General features: G+C 40.3%; 1 long non-coding RNA gene across 3 annotated transcripts in view; it reads right to left on the reverse strand.

Annotated features, from left to right (window-relative positions):
- Positions 1-2,596: 2,596 nt before the first annotated feature.
- Positions 2,597-17,418, reverse strand: part of LOC112670668 (uncharacterized) — a 34,365-nt gene continuing 19,543 nt past the window's right edge. For 2 of the 3 annotated variants that reach the window (XR_004804557.2, XR_003143132.3), the window contains 2 exons: positions 10,277-10,466; positions 2,597-5,658 (listed from right to left, as the gene is read on the reverse strand). This is a non-coding gene — a long non-coding RNA (uncharacterized LOC112670668). Of the gene's footprint in view, positions 6,206-10,276; positions 10,467-17,418 lie in introns of all 3 variants that reach the window. The other variant, XR_003143133.3, reaches the window with a different exon arrangement.

The raw sequence follows: 17,418 nt of genomic DNA on the forward strand, positions 1-17,418 counted from the left end.
TTTCCATCTTTGATTCAGGTACCCAAGGAATTATAAAACGTATTTGCTTTCAAAACATGCCAAGATCTTAAATGATCCAAAGGCATATCTACCATCAGGGTGTTTTGAACTCTTAAATCTTTAAAAGGATGGCATGCTCTTGTTAAGAGGCAGAGTTCTGAAGTTATAATTTATGCAGCACAGAATGTACTTGCTTATTTTTAAAATCAGAACCATGAAAAAATAATACACCAGCATTGACCAAGGGAATATCAGTCAGGATGGGGAATACTAAGAGTCTGAAGAGCTGTTCAGTAGTCATGAGATTCACTTTTATTAAGAGGGGGTGTTATTAAATGGATTTCCTTAGATTGAGTTATTGAGGTTGGGGTGGTGCTTGACAATTACATGGGAAGTGGACAATGAAAAACCATCACAGGTAAAACACAAATAACTGTTTCGCATTGTTTTGAAGCAATTAGGTTTGAACAACAAATTTGAAGAGGGTAGTGAGTAACAAGTGGAACTAACATAATTCCTACTGAGGTTTAACTGTCTTAGCCACAGGAAGAAACAAGGTACAGAAAACTATCCAATGTAGGCCATAGGCTTGTGATATGTTTTTAGCTTTTGCATAGCACTTGCCTTTTCTGTACAAACAATGCAAAAGATGTAGCATGGTCAGGGTGTCTGAAGGCAGGAGCTGCTATATAAAGTCTGCTCAGGAAAAGAAAAGGCCTATTTAACATCTGGTTCCCAAGGGAGGGGCTCTGGAACATGTGTTTTAGATAGCTCTTACAGTGATTCAGCTAAGAGAAATATGGAAAAGCCAAACATGTCTAATTATCTCCAGTAACTCTCCTTGAAAAGGTAAAGAGACAAAAGGTGGTGCTATTCAGTAGCCACCTGAAGAATGTCAAGATTGCATAAGGTATCTTAACAGCTTTACCATCTTGAGTTAGAACCTGAATATGGGAATAAAAGAGTTGTCAAATGAGATATGAATATACATAAAGATAAGAGCACAAATAATAGGTGCCTAAAAATAGGAAAGTTATGACAATCTCTGTCAAATGGACAATTTATAATAAAAACAGTAAAAGGCAATAATAATTCCTAAGAATCCTAACTTTCTCAGAATTGAAGAAATAAAAAAAAAAAAATGATTCCAAGGTGCCTGGGTGGCTCAGTTGGTTAAGCATTAAGATCATGATCCTGAGGTCCTAGAATCAAGTCCTGCATCAATCTCCCTGCTCAGTGGGGAGTCTGCTTCTCCCTCTCCCTCTGCTTCTCCCCATTGCTTGTGCTCTCTCTCTCCCAAATGAATAAATAAAATCTTTTAAAAATTAAAAAAAATGATTCCAAAGTATGGCAAAACCAAAATAAAAGATATTCAAAGATCATCTTTTTCTGAACTATTTTTACCATTTATAAACTTTGTTTAATTCACATGACTTTAGGTGTATATATTTAGACATACACACACAGTTAAGTGATAAATTTATAGCCTTAGAAGGTAAAACATACACCACATTGAATTTACCATCTTAATAAAACGATAGCAATTTTCTTTAAAACCCAATAAAACATACCCATCATGTCATATATTTGCATCTCTTTGCAAATACTATTTTGGTACTCATTTTATGATAGTTTTTAACCAAAGAAACTAACTTCTGTTCCCTATCAGGTGCAGAGAAAACTGGGAGGGAAGTAACCGAGCACTGTCTGCCATAGTCAACTGCCTTAGCAGTGCTCTACAAGGACAACCTGGTTGTGTACTGTAAACACATATTCCACATTTATTCATTCTGCAAGTCCTTAGTGGGGCAAATGGTATCATGCATGCTAATATGACCTGAAGGCATCCGTATATCACTTATTAATCTACTAACTGATGGTCATTCTCTAGAGAATAAAAGTAGGAGGCAATGGCAGATATATTAAAACTATGCTTGTTTGTTTTTATATTCTCTAATTTTTTGAATTTTGATCAGTCAAAGGTTATTTATTAATTAACTCAATTAGTACAGGGTCTCAAAGTCAATTTAAGATCTTGATGTTACGGTTTAAGCTGAGGCTATAGAATAATATGATCACTGTTGCCATCAAATATTATCAGAGGGGTGATATAGTGAATTTTATGTGGAAGTGGAGTAACTAATTCTAAATAGGTTTTAACATTGCTTGAAATTCTTTATTTTTTTATTTTTATTATTTTTATTATTTTAAAATATTTTATTTATTTATTCATGAGAGACACACACAGAGAGAGGCAGAGACACAGGCAGAGGGAGAAGCAGGCTCCATGCAGGGAACCCGACATGGGACTCAATCCCGGGTCTCTAGGATCAGGCCCTGGGCTGAAGGTGGCGCTAAACTGCTGAACCACCCGGGCTGCCTAACATTGCTTGAAATTCTTAAAACCAAATCTTTAAAAGAGATATAATTATAACTCAGTGTAGTTGGGCATATACATTTCTTAATATTTCTATATTGTCAGATAATTATTAACATAAGGTTATTTGAAGAGCAAGGCTAGTAAATGATTCAGGAAGTTCATATTAGTAAGACTTTATAGGAATAAATAAATCCAGATCTTGCAAAAGCTAGAATATTAGCTTCCAATATTTTATTTTTTTCTTTGTTTAAAACAGAGAAAACGTACTATTGTTTTTAAATCAAAATAGTCAAATCAGTATATCTAAAGCATATGGAATTAAATATTTTTTTCTTTTCTTGAATTCTCCTAGATTTATATGAAAGATTATTAGTTTCTGGTTCTATGTTTATGGATTGGAAGAACTGATCTTGTAAAAATGTCTGTACTACTCAGAGCAATCTACAGATTTAATGCGATATCTGTCAAAATACCAACAACATTTTTCAGAGAACTAGAATAAATAATCCTAAAACTTGTTTGGAACCACAAAAGACCCAAATTGCCAAAACAATCTTAAGGAAGAAGAATAAAACTAAGGTATCACAATCGCAGATTTCAAGTTATACTATAAAATCAAAACAGGCATAAAAATAGACACAGATCAATGGAACAGAATAGAGAGCCCAGATATAAACCCATTCTTATATGGTCATTTAAGCTATGACACAGGAGGCAAGAATATACAAAGGGCAAAAGACAGTCTCTCTAACAAATGATGCTGGGAAAACTGAACAGCTACATGTGAAAGAATGAAAGCAGACCACTTCCTTATACCATACACAAAAATAAAAATGGATGAAAGACCTAAATCTCAGACCTAAACCGTAAAACTCCTACAAGAAAATATAGGTAGTAATTTCTGACATTGGCTGTAGAAACATTTTTCTAGAGGTCTCCTCAGGCAAGGGAAACAAAAGCAAAATTAAACAGTTGGGACTACACCACAATAACAATATTTTGCACAGTGAAGGAAACCATCGTCAAAATGAAAAGGCAACCTACCGAATGGGAGAAGATATTTGCAAATGATATATCTATCCAATAAAGGGTTAATATCCAAACTACATAAAGAACTTATAAACTCAACACCAAAAAAATAAGTAATCTGATTAAAAGGTAGGGAGAGGATCTAAATAGACATACAAAGAAGACATACAAATGGTCATCAGACACATGAAAAGATGCTCCTCATCATTTGTCCTTAGGTACATATAAATCAAAATCACAATGAGTGGGGTAGCTCAGTGGGCTAAGCAACCGACTCTTGGTTTCAGCTCAGGTCATGATCTTGTGGTTGTAGGATCAATCCTGGAGTCAGACTCCACACTGAGTATGGAGCCTGCTTCAGATTCTCTCTCCCTCTCTTTGCCCTTTCCCCTGCTTGTGCACTCTCTCTGTCTCTCAAAATAAAACAAATAAATCTTAAAAAAAAAAAAAACCATGATGAGATGTCATCTCACACCTATCAGAATGGCTAGAATCACAAAGACATAAGATAACAAGCATTGGTAAGGATGTGGGAAAAAAGGAACCCTCCTGCACTATTTGTGAGAAGGCAAATTGGTGTAGCCAGTTTGTAGCCAATTCCCAAATACTCTATGAAAAACAGGATGGAGTTTCCTTAAAAAATTAAAAATAGAGGGATGCCTGGGTGGCTCAATGGTTGGGCACCTGCCTTTGGCTCAGGTCATGATCCTGGGATCCAGGATCGAGTCCTACACCGGGCTCCCTGTGAGGAACCTGCTTCTCCCTCTGCCTGTGTCTCTGCCTCACTCTCGTCTGTATCTCTCATGAATAAATAAACAAATCTTTAAAAAAAATTAAAAATAGAATTACCATATGATCCAGTACTTCCACTACTAGATATTTACCCAGAGAAAAGGAAAATACTTATTCAAAAAGATATATAGGGCACCTGAGTGACTTAGTTGGTTAAACGTCTGCCTTTGGCTCAGGTCATGATCCCAGGGTCCTGGGATGGAACCCCGTATCAGACTCCCTGCTCAGCTGGTAGCCTGCTTCTCCTTCTGCCTGCTGCTTTCCCTGCTTGTGCTCTCTCTCTGTCAAATAAAATAAATCATAAAAAAAGGATATATACACCCCTACATTTACTGCAGCATTTACAACAGGCAAATATGGAAGCAACCCAAGTGTCCATTAATAGATGAATAAAGATATATATACACAGTAGAATATTATTATGTCATAAAAAGAATGAAATCTTGCTATTTGCAACAATATGGATGAACCTAAAGGGTATTTTTATTTATTTATTTATTTATTTATTTATTTATTTATTTATTCATTCATTCATTCATTCATTCATTCATTCATAGAAACACAGAGAGAGAATGAGAGGCAGAGACACAGGCAGAGGGAGAAGCAGGCTCCATGCAGGGAGCCTGACATGGGACTCGATCCAGGGTCTCCAGGATCACGCCCTGGACTGCAGGCGGCGCTAAACCGCTGCGCCACCGGGGCTGCCCCCTAAAGGGTATTATGCTAAGTGAAATAGGTCAGACAGAGAAAGACAAATATATATGATTTCACTCACATGTGGAATTTATGAAACAAAACAAAGAAAAAAGAGAAAAAAAAAACAGACAAATACAGAGAACAAACTGATGGTTGCCAGAGGGAAGGTAGATGGGGGATGGGTGAAATAGATAAAGGGGATTAAGAGAACACTTAATGTAATGAACACTGAATAAATTACAGAATTGCTGGATCACTGTATTGTACACCTGAAACTAATATAACATGTTATGTCAATTATACTTCAATTAAAAAAGACAATTAGTTTCTATAAGTCAATCAAAATAGAGGCACCTTTAATTTTAAGGTGTTTTATAATGCAATTTATAAATTCTCTCTGGAGGTAGGCAAAGATATACCAATCCATTTGTTTAGAAATTATTTATACCTTGTATTCATTAAGGTTCTCCAGAGAAACAAATCAATGGGATGTGTCCATATAGAGAGAGACTTATTCCAAGAAATTGGCTTGCACTACTACGGAGACTGGTAAGTCCAAATCTTCAATGTGGCCCAGAGGCTTGTGACCCAGGAGAGTGGATGGTGCACGTGAAGTCCAAAGACAGTCTGCTGGTGAATTCCTTCTTGCTCAGGGAGGCTGGTCTCTCTGTTCTCTTCAGGACTTCGAGTGAGTGGGTGAGGCCCATCCACATTTTGGAGGATAGTCCAGATTTAAATGTTCATTTCATTCCCAAACACCCCTTAAATGGACACAAAATTAACCATCACATATCTGTACATTGAAAATATCGAACTGTCAGGAAAGCTAGGTAACTATTGGAGGAATTGATGAGATAGGAGTTCCTTCATACCTTAACAGGGCTCATTTGCATGTATTTCTATTGAACTTCCCTATTACTTCGGGTAGAGAATGGAAGAAGAAAGAGCCTTGTACTCAGAACTTTTACAATTTCATGGGGTGGAAAAAAAAATGTCATGGTGTGTCATGAAGCTCTAAGAAGCCAGAAGCAATTACTCCTACTCCATCTGCATTCCCAAAGCACACATTCAGTATATTTAAACAATTGATATCAGCTAGAGTTCTTTATTTTCCAGGTCATGAAAAACCAATTTCAATTGTTTCTTTTTTATTTGTATACATTTCCCTCCTCTTTGATAGAAGATAATGCATGTTTGAATTAGATATAACCTATGGTGTTCACAAATGACATAAAAAGTCTTGTGGCTGATTAATCTCCAATAATTAACAACCAAAAAAAGGTGTCTGATAGGACTCCTGGGATGCGGCTGTGAGTGGCCAGAATAATTTAGAAAAAAAGAAAAACAATATAATCAGAGGATTCACAGGTCTCAATTTCAGAACTTACTACAAAGCAAAGACGATGTGGTTATGGTGTAAAGAAAAACTTACAGATCAATAAAGTCAGAGTCCAGAAACAAACCCTTGTATTTGTAGTTAATTGATTTTCAACAAGGTTAGCAAGATAATTCAATGGGAGAAAGTATAGGTTTTTCAGTAAATGGTGTTGGAACAATTAGATATCCACATGCAAAAGAATGAAGCTGGACTCTTTTCTCATATCATATACAAAAATCACCTCAAAATGGTGATAGACCCTAAACAGGAGGGCTGAAACTGTAAAATTCTTAGATAGAAATAGTAAATCTTTATTACGTTGAGTTAGGCAACTCTTCTTAAATGTGACATCAAAAGCACAAGTGAAAAAGAAAAACATAAATTAGCCTTCACCAAAATTAAAAGCTTTTGTGTTTCAAAAGACACCATTAAGGGACACCTGGGTGGCTCAGTGGTTAATGGTCTGCCTTTGGCTCGGGGCATGATCCTGGAGTCCTGGGATCGAGTCCCACATTGGGGTCCCTGCATGGAGCCTGTTTTTCCCTTTGCCTATGTCTCTGTCTCTCTCATGAATAAATAAATAAAATCTTAAAAAAAAAGACACCATCAAAAAAGTGGGGAAAAAAAATCCATAGAATGGGAGAAACTACTTGCTAATCATATATCTGATCAAGATAAGTAGCCATCAGAGAAATGCCAAATACAATGAGATACAACTTCATACCACTAAGATCGTCAAAAAAGACAGTAATAAGTGTTGGGGAGGATATGATTGGAACCCTCATACACTACAGATGGAAATGTAAATGGTGCAGCCGCTTTGGAAAACAGTTTGGCAGTTCCTCAAAAAAGTTAAACATAGAGTTACCATATGACCCAGCAATTCCACTCCTTGGAATATTCCCAAGAGAAATGAAAACACGTGTCTACACAAAAATTTATATACAAATGTTCATAGAATCATTATTCATAATAGCCCCAAAGTGGAAACAACTCAAATGCTTATCAACTGATGAATGAATAAACAAAATGTGTTATATCCATACAATGGAATATCATTTGGTTTTAAAAAGAAATAAAGTACTGGTATGGGTTACAATATGGATGAACTCTGAACACATTATGCTAAGTGAAAGAAGCCAGTCACAAAATACCACATATTGTATGATTCCATTTATATGAAATATAATACCCAGAATAGGCAAATCTATATATAGAGAAAATAGATTAGTAGTTGCCTAGAGCTTGGGGTAGGGGTAGGGGCACAGCTGTTAGGGAGAAAAGGGAGTGACTGCTAATAAGTATGGGTTTCTCTTTGGGGTGAGAATACATGTTCTAAAAGTGTGGTGATGGCTGCATAACTCTGTGGCTATACTAAAACCTACTATATTTATGCTTTAAATTAATGAATTTCATGGTATGTGAATTACCTCTCAATAAAGCTGCTTAAAAAGATTTCCACAAATATATGGGGTACCTAGGTGGCTCAGTCAGTTAAGTGTCTCAGGATTGTGAGTTCAAGCCCTGTGTTGGGCTCCACTCTGGACAGAAAGTCTACTTAAAAAATTTTTGGGGGGGATCCCTGGGTGGCTCAGTGGTTTAGCGCCTGCCTTCGGCCCAGGGCCTGGTCCTGGAGACCCGGGATAGAGTCCCTCGTTGGGCTCCCTGCATGGAGCCTGCTTCTCCCTCTGCCTGTGTCTCTGCCTCTCTCTCTGTATCTCTCATGAATAAATAAATAAAAATCTTAAAAAATTTTTTTTAAATTTCTACAAATACAAAAGAAATATAATTATTAACAAACTGCTAAAAAATATTTCCTTCCTTTGCAAGGAAGGATAAGGCTTTGTTCATTTATAGATACTCAGAGAACTGGCAAAAGTAAATATAGGGCATAAGACAAAGAACACAAAGGGTTCTATTAATAGTCAAAAAATATAATAAATCAACAGTGTTGGATATGACATAACTGAATTTTCAGCTTTATAGTTGAGGGTGGCAAGTGCTTGATAAAACCCATTGTCTTGTGATCTCAAGGCATACATACAGGTTTCCCAAATATTAGAATCTTCAGGAAAAACAGGAACAACAACAACAAAAAAATCCAAAGAGATACGGGGCTCCCAGTTGTTTGCCACTTGACAGAGATCAGAGATAATCAAGGCTTAACCACTGGCTTTTCTTCCACCAATGGGGGAAAGGAAAAAGGGGGCAGCTACTGTGGATCTAGCACTACTCAGAGACCAGTTTTAGCATCCAGGAGTCATAAATCTTAATGGTCACCCAAAGAGATCCTCCAGAGGGGCTGAAGGACAATTCAGAATTCAAGGTGTCCAGAAGAGATGCCACATATAGGCTCCAACATGGGAACTAAGGTGGACTGATCTCAATGTAGATTCCAGAAATAACTATCAAAGAATAATTCAGAGACACTCATCACAGCTGATATTTACTCATATATGCGGGAGACCAATCGAGCACAGACCATTAGAGAATAAAGGCAGGGCAGAGTTATCAAAGCAAACTCCACACAGGAGGTAGTACAGCGAGACTTCCCTTTGTGCCTGTTGGCAAGCTGCCTGCCTGAAACTACCAAGGAGAGCAGTTTGCACCGCAGGAGCAGAAGAGAATTTCAGTGATTTACAGACTTTCAGAGAAACCTTGTGATTTCGGCTATGGAATGTATGTGGTGTGCTCTCCTCTCTGTAATGGCCACTGGTGCCCCTTCCCCGGGCATGCCCGTCATAAACCAGCACTGAACCTCTCAATTATAATTCCTTATCACGAATCCAGTAGTCTAAAATAAGAGCCTAGCACCCTCAATTCTTCTGTTTCACTCCCTCTGACATAGGAAACAAAGGCAGAAGGAAAGGTAGATAAAGTTAAATGTCCTTATAACCTGCAGCCCATTGACAAACACTTGAGGCAAGCAGAGGGTAACATTCCTCCAGGATGCTCCCGACTATCTTTTTTTTTTTTTTTAAGATTGTATTTATTCATTCATGAGAGACAAAGAGAGAAGCAGAGGGGATCCCTGGGTGGCTCAGCGGTTTAGCACCTGCCATTGGCTCAGGGCATGATCCTGGAGTCCCGGGATTGTGTCCGCATCGGGGTCCCCGCATGGAGCCTGTTTCTTCCTCTGCCTGTGTCTCTGCCTCTCTCTCTCTCAAGAATAAATATATAAATAAAATAAGAAAGAGAGAGAGAGAGGCAGAGACACAGGCAGAAAGAGAAGCAGGCTCCCAGCAGGGAGCCTGATGTGGGACTCGATCCTGGGACTCTGAGATCACGCCCTGAGCTGAAGGCAAATGCTTCAGCTCCCCCAACTCCTAAGTATATCATTAGCCAACCATGCCTCACAACTCCAGTGTAGCAGCTCTTTCTGCCCATGAGTCCTGCCCCTGTGCTTTAATAAAATCACCTTTTTTGCACAAAAGACATCACAAGAATTCTTTCTTGGCCATCAGCTCTGGACCTCACCAACATTCCAAAACTACATCCCCTTCCCAAGTCCCACTAATTCTGCTTCCTTAATACATCTTAAGCCCACTCTTCCTTTCTATCCTCATCATTTGTCCTACTTCGGGTCCCTACAATCTGCAGTCTCTTAACTGGGCATCCCCATCCATCTGCCACATGGATGCCAAAATTATAAGAAAACACAGATGTTTGACATTCCTCTGCTTAGCAGCCTGCATAGACTCTACGTTGCCACTAGAATGAAATCCAAATGCCTATAGAAATGGCAAACAAGGTCCTTCACAACCTTGTCCCTGTGGAGATGGGCAGCTCCATCTCCACCAGCCCTCCACCTGTCTGCCATCCACATTCCCAAACCTCTCCCTCTACCTGGATGTCTCACCCCTTCTCTGCAAGGAGAATCTCCTGTCATCCTTCCAACATTAGCTCTTCTGTGAAGCCTGATTTGCCTATCAAAGCAAGTCATCTCCTTTTTTGCGTTCCCAAGGTACTTGGGACTTCCCAGTCCTTTACTTAGCACTTACCACATTGTATTTAACTATTTGGTTGCTCTTCTCACTGCCTGAGGTGGTGCCTGTCTGGTCTTTGTGTCCTCCAGCACCTGTCTTCTGCTTTGGAAGGAAAAAGCTTCTCTGTACAGACTGGGAGAATGAAGGTGTTCATCTGTCACAGAGACACAGATCAGCTAGTGTCTTTGTAATGCCTATAACAGCCCTGCAGGTGATAAAACAGAGAGAGCTTGCAGTCTGGTGAAGGTTAAGGGAAGTTAATATGAATACAACAAACCATACAGCAATCATAAGCCCTATGAGAATCATAACCAAATCTTACGGGGTCAGGTGGGAGAGGATGATTCTCAGAGACGCTTAAAAAAAAAGATTTTATTTATTTGACAGAGAAAGGGAGAGAGCAAGCATAAGCAGGGGGGAGTGGCAGACAGAGAGAGAAGCAGGCTCCCCACTGAGCACAGAGCCTGATGTGTGGCTCAGTCCCAGGACCCTGGGATTGTGACCTGAGCCAAAGGCAGACAATTAACCAACCTAGCCAGCCAAGGGTCCCCTCAGAGACCTTCAGAAATTTGAAGATTTCTAGCTAGAGCTTGGGGCCAACTGAATGTGGGAGAAGGGAAGCAAAGAAGCTGTTTACAAGTCTGATGCTAGGACGTATTGACTGGTTTACGTCACTTTCAATGGCAAACTCTGAAATAAAAACTCAGGGATATTAGGGATTTTATCAAAGGATTGCACTCTCTAGGAATACCCTTATTTTAGACAACAGAACTGGAGTGCTTCCTTCTACTGTCAAGGTGACCTTCTTCTTCTACATTTGGGAAAGGGCTGTCACTGTGACTTCTGAGCTGGCTCACACTGTGGACGTGGCTTCCCTGTTGTTACCTGCCACTCCTTGCTTTCCATCCTGGTAGTAGCCACACCTGGAACTTCTGGACCACTATCCCCTTTGATCTGATACTGCCATTGCCACTTTGGCCTGAGCAGAGGGGGAGCAAAGAAAGCTGCACTGCCCTCGGTTGCCCAGCTTTTGTATTTCTGCAATCCACCATCACTGGACTATCGGGCTGAAGCACCTCAAGGTTTGGTAGGGAGAGACTAAATATACGAATGGACAATGGCCAGGTCACATATGCAAGAGAACTCTAACCTACACCCTGCAGCAACCATCCCAGGCAGCCACTCTACTCTCTGTAAGTCAGACTTGTAGGAAGTCAGACCTCTGTCTCTACCACCCAGTCCAGGAAGTCAAGCAAGAACTGCTGTAACCATTAGACCCAAATGGTCAGCACTTTATTTATAACTGTCAGCCTCCTTAATTCTTGCCCCTAATGTAAAGCAAATATACGTTCCTGACCAGTCACGTAAAAAACCCCACTTCTAGTTAGGCAGCCTATAGCTTGCACCTGCCAACAGCCTCCAACAGGAGCATGGACATGGCCTTCCCTTCTTTCCATGATAAAGCTTTCCCATTCCTCTGTCTGCTTCTGAGTCTGCCAAAATGTGTGATGGTGGCTGACTCCTTTGCTATAGCTAGCCCTGAATAAATAATCTCTTTTGGTTGGTCCTTGTTGATTTTCACAGAAGAAAAAGTAGATGCTAACTATTGTTCCTAGGATTGAAAGGGGGAAAATGTTAAATACAATATAAGAGTCCTCTGGAGGGCATAAGGAGCTCCAGCCTCACTTTCGGTTTCTCAAACTTAACCCTCTTCGGTTCTGTAGGCTGCCCAGGGAAGCTTACACAGGCTGTTGTTGCTCTAGTATCTGTACCTTTACCCTGAGTGACACAGTGGAAGATGGTAAATAAAGCTGATGGTGAGTTTCGTTTAGAATCCTGTGGCCAAAGAGCTCCAGCAAAGGAGCCCAGGATGGGCATTGCTCCGAGTCCCTCAGACCCTGTGAGCTCTCTTCCTCAGGGCCAGGTGACATCACAGGGCCCCCTTTCCCCTGGGATTCCCCAGCCCCTCTGAGGGTGACTCTTGGCCAGAAGCCCACATATGCAGCTCGCATGATAAACACTGCTCAGAGACAGTAGAGTAGGGATCCATGTCAATGAAAAACACTTTCCTACAGCAGTACCAATGGCAATAACATCCTCTTCCTTCTGCCTTATTATGCAGAGAAGTTTTACTTCCACTTTTCTCCTCCTCCACCCTGCCCCAGGTTGTCCCTCCCACGACAGAGTCCTTGTTGGCTTCCTTCTGGACAGCTGAGCCTCTCACTCTGGACACCCTCGCTGACCACATGAAGAATTAGCAGGAGCCTGCGAAGTTGTTTTCCTTTTCCAGTTAGTTCATGTTCTTAGGCCCAGCCGGATCTTCCCACCAGGCCAGGTTAAGAAGAAAGGAAGATAGTAAGATTTGTTCCCCAGTATCCAGAGCAAGCCTAGGGGTGGGGCAGGAGGAAGACTGAGTTTCTCTTGTCTAATGTGTGTACAAAGGTATAACGTGAACTAGTTAAACATTCCTGCTTTAAAAATGTGCTTAAATTGTAATGTACAGATAAAATTTACCATCCTAATCATTTTTAGGTATGGCGTTAAGACATTGCTGTGCAACCCATCTTTAGAATTCTGTTCATCTTACAAAACAAAACTGATGCCCTAGACCTGTTGAACAATTCTCCTGTTCTCCCCTCCCCCAGCCCCTGGCCACCACCCTTCTATTTTGTCCCTATGAATTTGGCTATGTAAGTCCGTCATGTAAGTGGAGTCATAGAGTATTTATCTTTTTTGTGGCTGGCTTGTGTCACTCAGCATGAGGTCCTCATGGTTCATCATGTTGTAGTGTGTGTCAGACTCTCCCTCTTTTTCAAGGTTGAGTAGTATTCCATTCACGCACACATCACACTCTGTTTATCCACCCACTTGTCAGTGGAAACTACCTTTTGGCTATAGTGAAAAATGCTGCTCTGAAATATTGATGTTGCTTTTCTCTATTCCCTTGTTCTTGACTCTGCTCTGGCCAGAGATACTGACAATACCCCAAGTGGTGTTATTAGGATGAAATAAATCGATGCTCAATTTTTAAATTGAACTATTTTGCTTCTGAAATCCACTTTGAAAGGAAGGTCTAAGGATAACGGAGCCCCAAGTTTATGCTAAAACAACAGATTTTGATAGAAAACAGAGCAGAGCTTCTCGGCTCTGGCTGTATTGGGGAGATTCGAAAAAATACCCAGGCCTACATCCCTGAGAGTCTGAAATAATTGATCTGGGCCTGCTGGAATCTCCTGAGAGCTTTTAAACAGTACCAATGCCCGGGCTGCACCAGAGACCCATTAAGTTAGAACTTCTGGCGGCGGGGCCCAGACACTGATGTATTTTAAAGGTTCCCCAGGTAAGTTGATTGCTCACTGGGACTGTCAACCACTGACAGAGCCCACACCTCCACCCTCAGAGGGACTAAGTATGGGCTACCTGAACTAAGATGGAACACAGAGAGGGCTGGAGCACAAGCTTACATAAAGGGTGGAGACCTCGGTGGAGTCCAGGTGGAGGGGAGCCATCCCTTGAACCTGTTCGCATCTCTGTTGAACAGTCCTTTTATTAAATTCTCTTCAGTTACCTTGTTTGAGTCACCTTTTCCTGCCAGATCCTGACTTATGTAGTGTCCTCACCTAGATAAGGTTGTTAGGTTAAGTTCCTAGTTGCAAAAATCAGAGATGGTCAGTTTGCCATGAGCAGATGCTCTAAGGTTACGCCTTTACAAGACCTTTGTGAGACTGGCTAATGTCACTTAGCATGATGTTCCTAAGGCTCATCCTCATAATAGCAAGTGACAGGATTTTCTTTCTTTCTAAGGCTGAATAATATTCCATTGTATGTATTCACATATTTTATTTTTTTAAAGATTTTATTTATTTATTTATGAGAGACACACAGAGAGAGAGGCAGAGACATAGGTAGAGGGAGAAGCAGGCTCCCCATGGGGAGCCGGGTGTGGGACTTGATCCTGGACCCCGGGATCCTGGACCCCGGGATCGTGCCCTGAGTCGAAGGCAGACACTCAATTGCCGAGCCACCCAGGTGTCCCTGTATTCACATATTTTAAATGTGAAATTTAAATTCAATGAAATGAGAAAAATCTTAAGTGCATATCCATTAACGTTTTGACAAACGTACATTCCCGCATCATCCCCAAATGTTCCAGTATTCCTTCTCAGCAAATCTTTACCCTCACCCTTCCTCCTAGAGGGAGCCACCATTCTTCTGCTTTTCTGCCATAGATTAAATTTGCTTTTTCCAGAACTTCATTTAAACCCAATAATCTTTAAATGTTTTCTTTCATTAGATGTGTGGCAGTGTGGAAAGCAAAAAAGATGCAAAATGCTAAACAAGAAGCCCCTGCTAACTGACTATCAATGAGAAATTCAATTGAAAAGGAAAGACACAGGGGCTCCTCATTCTAGATTTAATTTAAATCGATAGGAGATCTGACTAGGTCATCCAAGTTCAATTTAAACACAACTTTCTTTTTTTTTTTTTCAAAATCTTCCTTAAGAATGTTAGTTATCTTTTTCAGTGTCAATTCAATGACTCACATGATCATCCAGAGACAGTAATTTTCATACTGTGCTCCTTTGGAGCCCCTAGGACTTTCAATTTTATTTCATTTTATTTTAAAGATTTTACTTATTTATTCATGAGAGACACACAGAGAGGCAGAGACATAGGCAGAGGGAGAAGCAGGCTCCTTGTGGGGAGCCCAATACTTTTTTATTTACTTTAAATTAAAAAAAATTTCTATACCCAACATGGGGCTCACACTCACAACCCCCAAGATCACGAGTTGCATGCTGGGCAGCCGGGGTGGCTCAGCGGTTTAGCGCTGCCTTCAGCCCAAGGCATGATCCTGGAGACCTGGGGTCGAGTCCTGCGTCAGGCTTCCTGCATGGAGCCTGCTTCTCCCTCTGCCTGTGTCTCTGCCTCTCTTTCTCCCTGTGTGGCTTGTGAATAAATAAATAAAATCTTAGAAAAAAAAAAAAAAAGTTGCATGCTCTACCAGCTGTGCCAGCCTGGAGTCCCCAGATGGCACTTTTTGATCACTTACTCTGTGCCCTATTCTTGATGTTAGATGCTGGCCAACCAACTCCTGAAAATGACCTAGTAGATCTACTTAGTATTTAAGGTGTGTGAACATCAGAGGTAATTTCATTAGAATAAAGTATAGAAGAAAATATTTTTTATGATTATATATAGGAAAATATATAGAATCTGAGTTTCTTCATCCCTTTATCTGGAAATGGAGAGAATTAGGGGGTGACATTAGCAGTTATAACTTGTCCCTAACTGCTAATGCAAGACTTTCAACTTCTTGTAAAGTTCTCTCCATGTATTTCTTCTCCTCCCAGGGAGTGTTTCAGGGTTGGTCTTGCTGGACACAGTGTCCTATGTCATCAATTCCACCAGGTGGCAGCACTATACTAGCAGGCATAGCCTTTTTGATATGTTGCCTTGCTCCCACAGGGTGACAAATCTTCTTTGCCCCTTGCATTACTTGTAGAGTTCCCAAAGAGACCAAGATTTTCTGTTTTGTTTTGTTTTGATTTTTAGACAGTACAGCTAGTTCAGCCCTTCTCTCTCCATAGGAATTGGGCATTTGTCCTCTGAAAGTCAGATCTGAGTTGCAGCCAGGGGGCTGTATTCAGAACTGCCTTGCCCCTCTGATGACAAAGCCTTGGCTGTGGGGTTCTTCTGGTCCCTGGGCTGCTTGAGAGCTTGAGAATAAACAAGATAAGCCTTGGATTAATTCTGCCTCTGCCATGTAATTTTGAGCTGATTAATCTCAAAACTTGTTTCCTCATATGTAAAATGAGGATGACGATGGTACCCACTTCATAGGGCTAATGATGAAATGGGAGTCTGGAACATGGAATGCATTTAATCAATGTCAGTGTTTATTATAACCACATATACCTACAGAAAACATTAACAGTGATTATTTCTGCTGGTGGCATTAGAGACAATTTTAAATCTCTGTTTCCCAAATTCTCTTCAATAAGCATATAATATATGAAGTAAATAGATTGCCGATCCCAGTTCCTGATGACTCCTCAGAAACAAAGACTTTTTCCACTGCTCAATGAGTTCTGGGCCTACGTCTTATCTATTTTGGTACCATTAGTATGAAGTACATCATTTGGCACCCAGTAGGTAGTCGATATTCATTTCCTGAACAAAAAATCTCAATGGTAATTGCTTCGGGTTTTAATTTGACTGTGTAATGCAACATCTTTTTCTTCTCCATGAATTCCTTTTTCTTATTTAGGTCCAATTTCTAATCCTTTTATTGATTTAATTGAATTTTCCCCAAATTTAGTCCTCTCCTAATCCTTCCCATCAGAATTCCTCTTAGACTGCTGAGTTGAGTTTAGGCAGGTTTTCAGCAAGCATTTCATCTGAGCTCCGCAGTGTAACTCATACCAGTAGGTGATATGGATGGGGCTGAGTTGAGATCAAATCTTTTTAGTAACTAAATGAAGACCCCAAAGCCACGGTAACCTATTACATAAAGATTACAAAAGGAAACGGACATTTCCAAAGGAATACCACATTTTAATTTGAAACCCATAGCGAAATGAGTGGTTGGTTGGTTTTTACCCAGGGTAAAGAGTATAGGGTTCTTGACAATTAAGTATGGCCATTGCTATCATTTGGTTCCTTTGATCTTAACTGAATAAATGAAATGGTCAGGTAATCTCTAAGGAGCACAGGCTCAAGCATGATACTGCACTGGTGTTTCTTCTATAAAAGCAAAAATGAAAAAGATGACATAAGTCCTTGGCAGCTGGTGTATTTTAGTTATTTTCTCACATTATTGATAAGATTCTCTCTCCAGGACTTTGAATGTGAAGGGTAGTCCAAAGAGGATTTCTAGCTGAGCCACCTGAGGCAGGGCCCCATCTATAGAGTTGGATACTCAATTCCTCCTTTGATCTTGTGATCTATAATAGATTCTTCTTTGATTAAGATGTTCAAAGACTGGGATGCCTGGGTGGCTTAGTCTGTTAAGCATCTGCCTTTGGCTTAAGTCATGATCCCAGGGTCCTGGAATCCAGCACTGCCTCAGGCTCCCCACTTGGAGCATGCCTCTCCCTCTCCTTCCTGCTTTTGTGCTCTCTCTCTCTCAAATAAATAAAATCTTAAAAAAAAAA

This window comes from Canis lupus, chromosome 14, assembly GCF_003254725.2.
Source record: "Canis lupus dingo isolate Sandy chromosome 14, ASM325472v2, whole genome shotgun sequence".
NCBI classification, from domain to species: domain Eukaryota; kingdom Metazoa; phylum Chordata; class Mammalia; order Carnivora; family Canidae; genus Canis; species Canis lupus.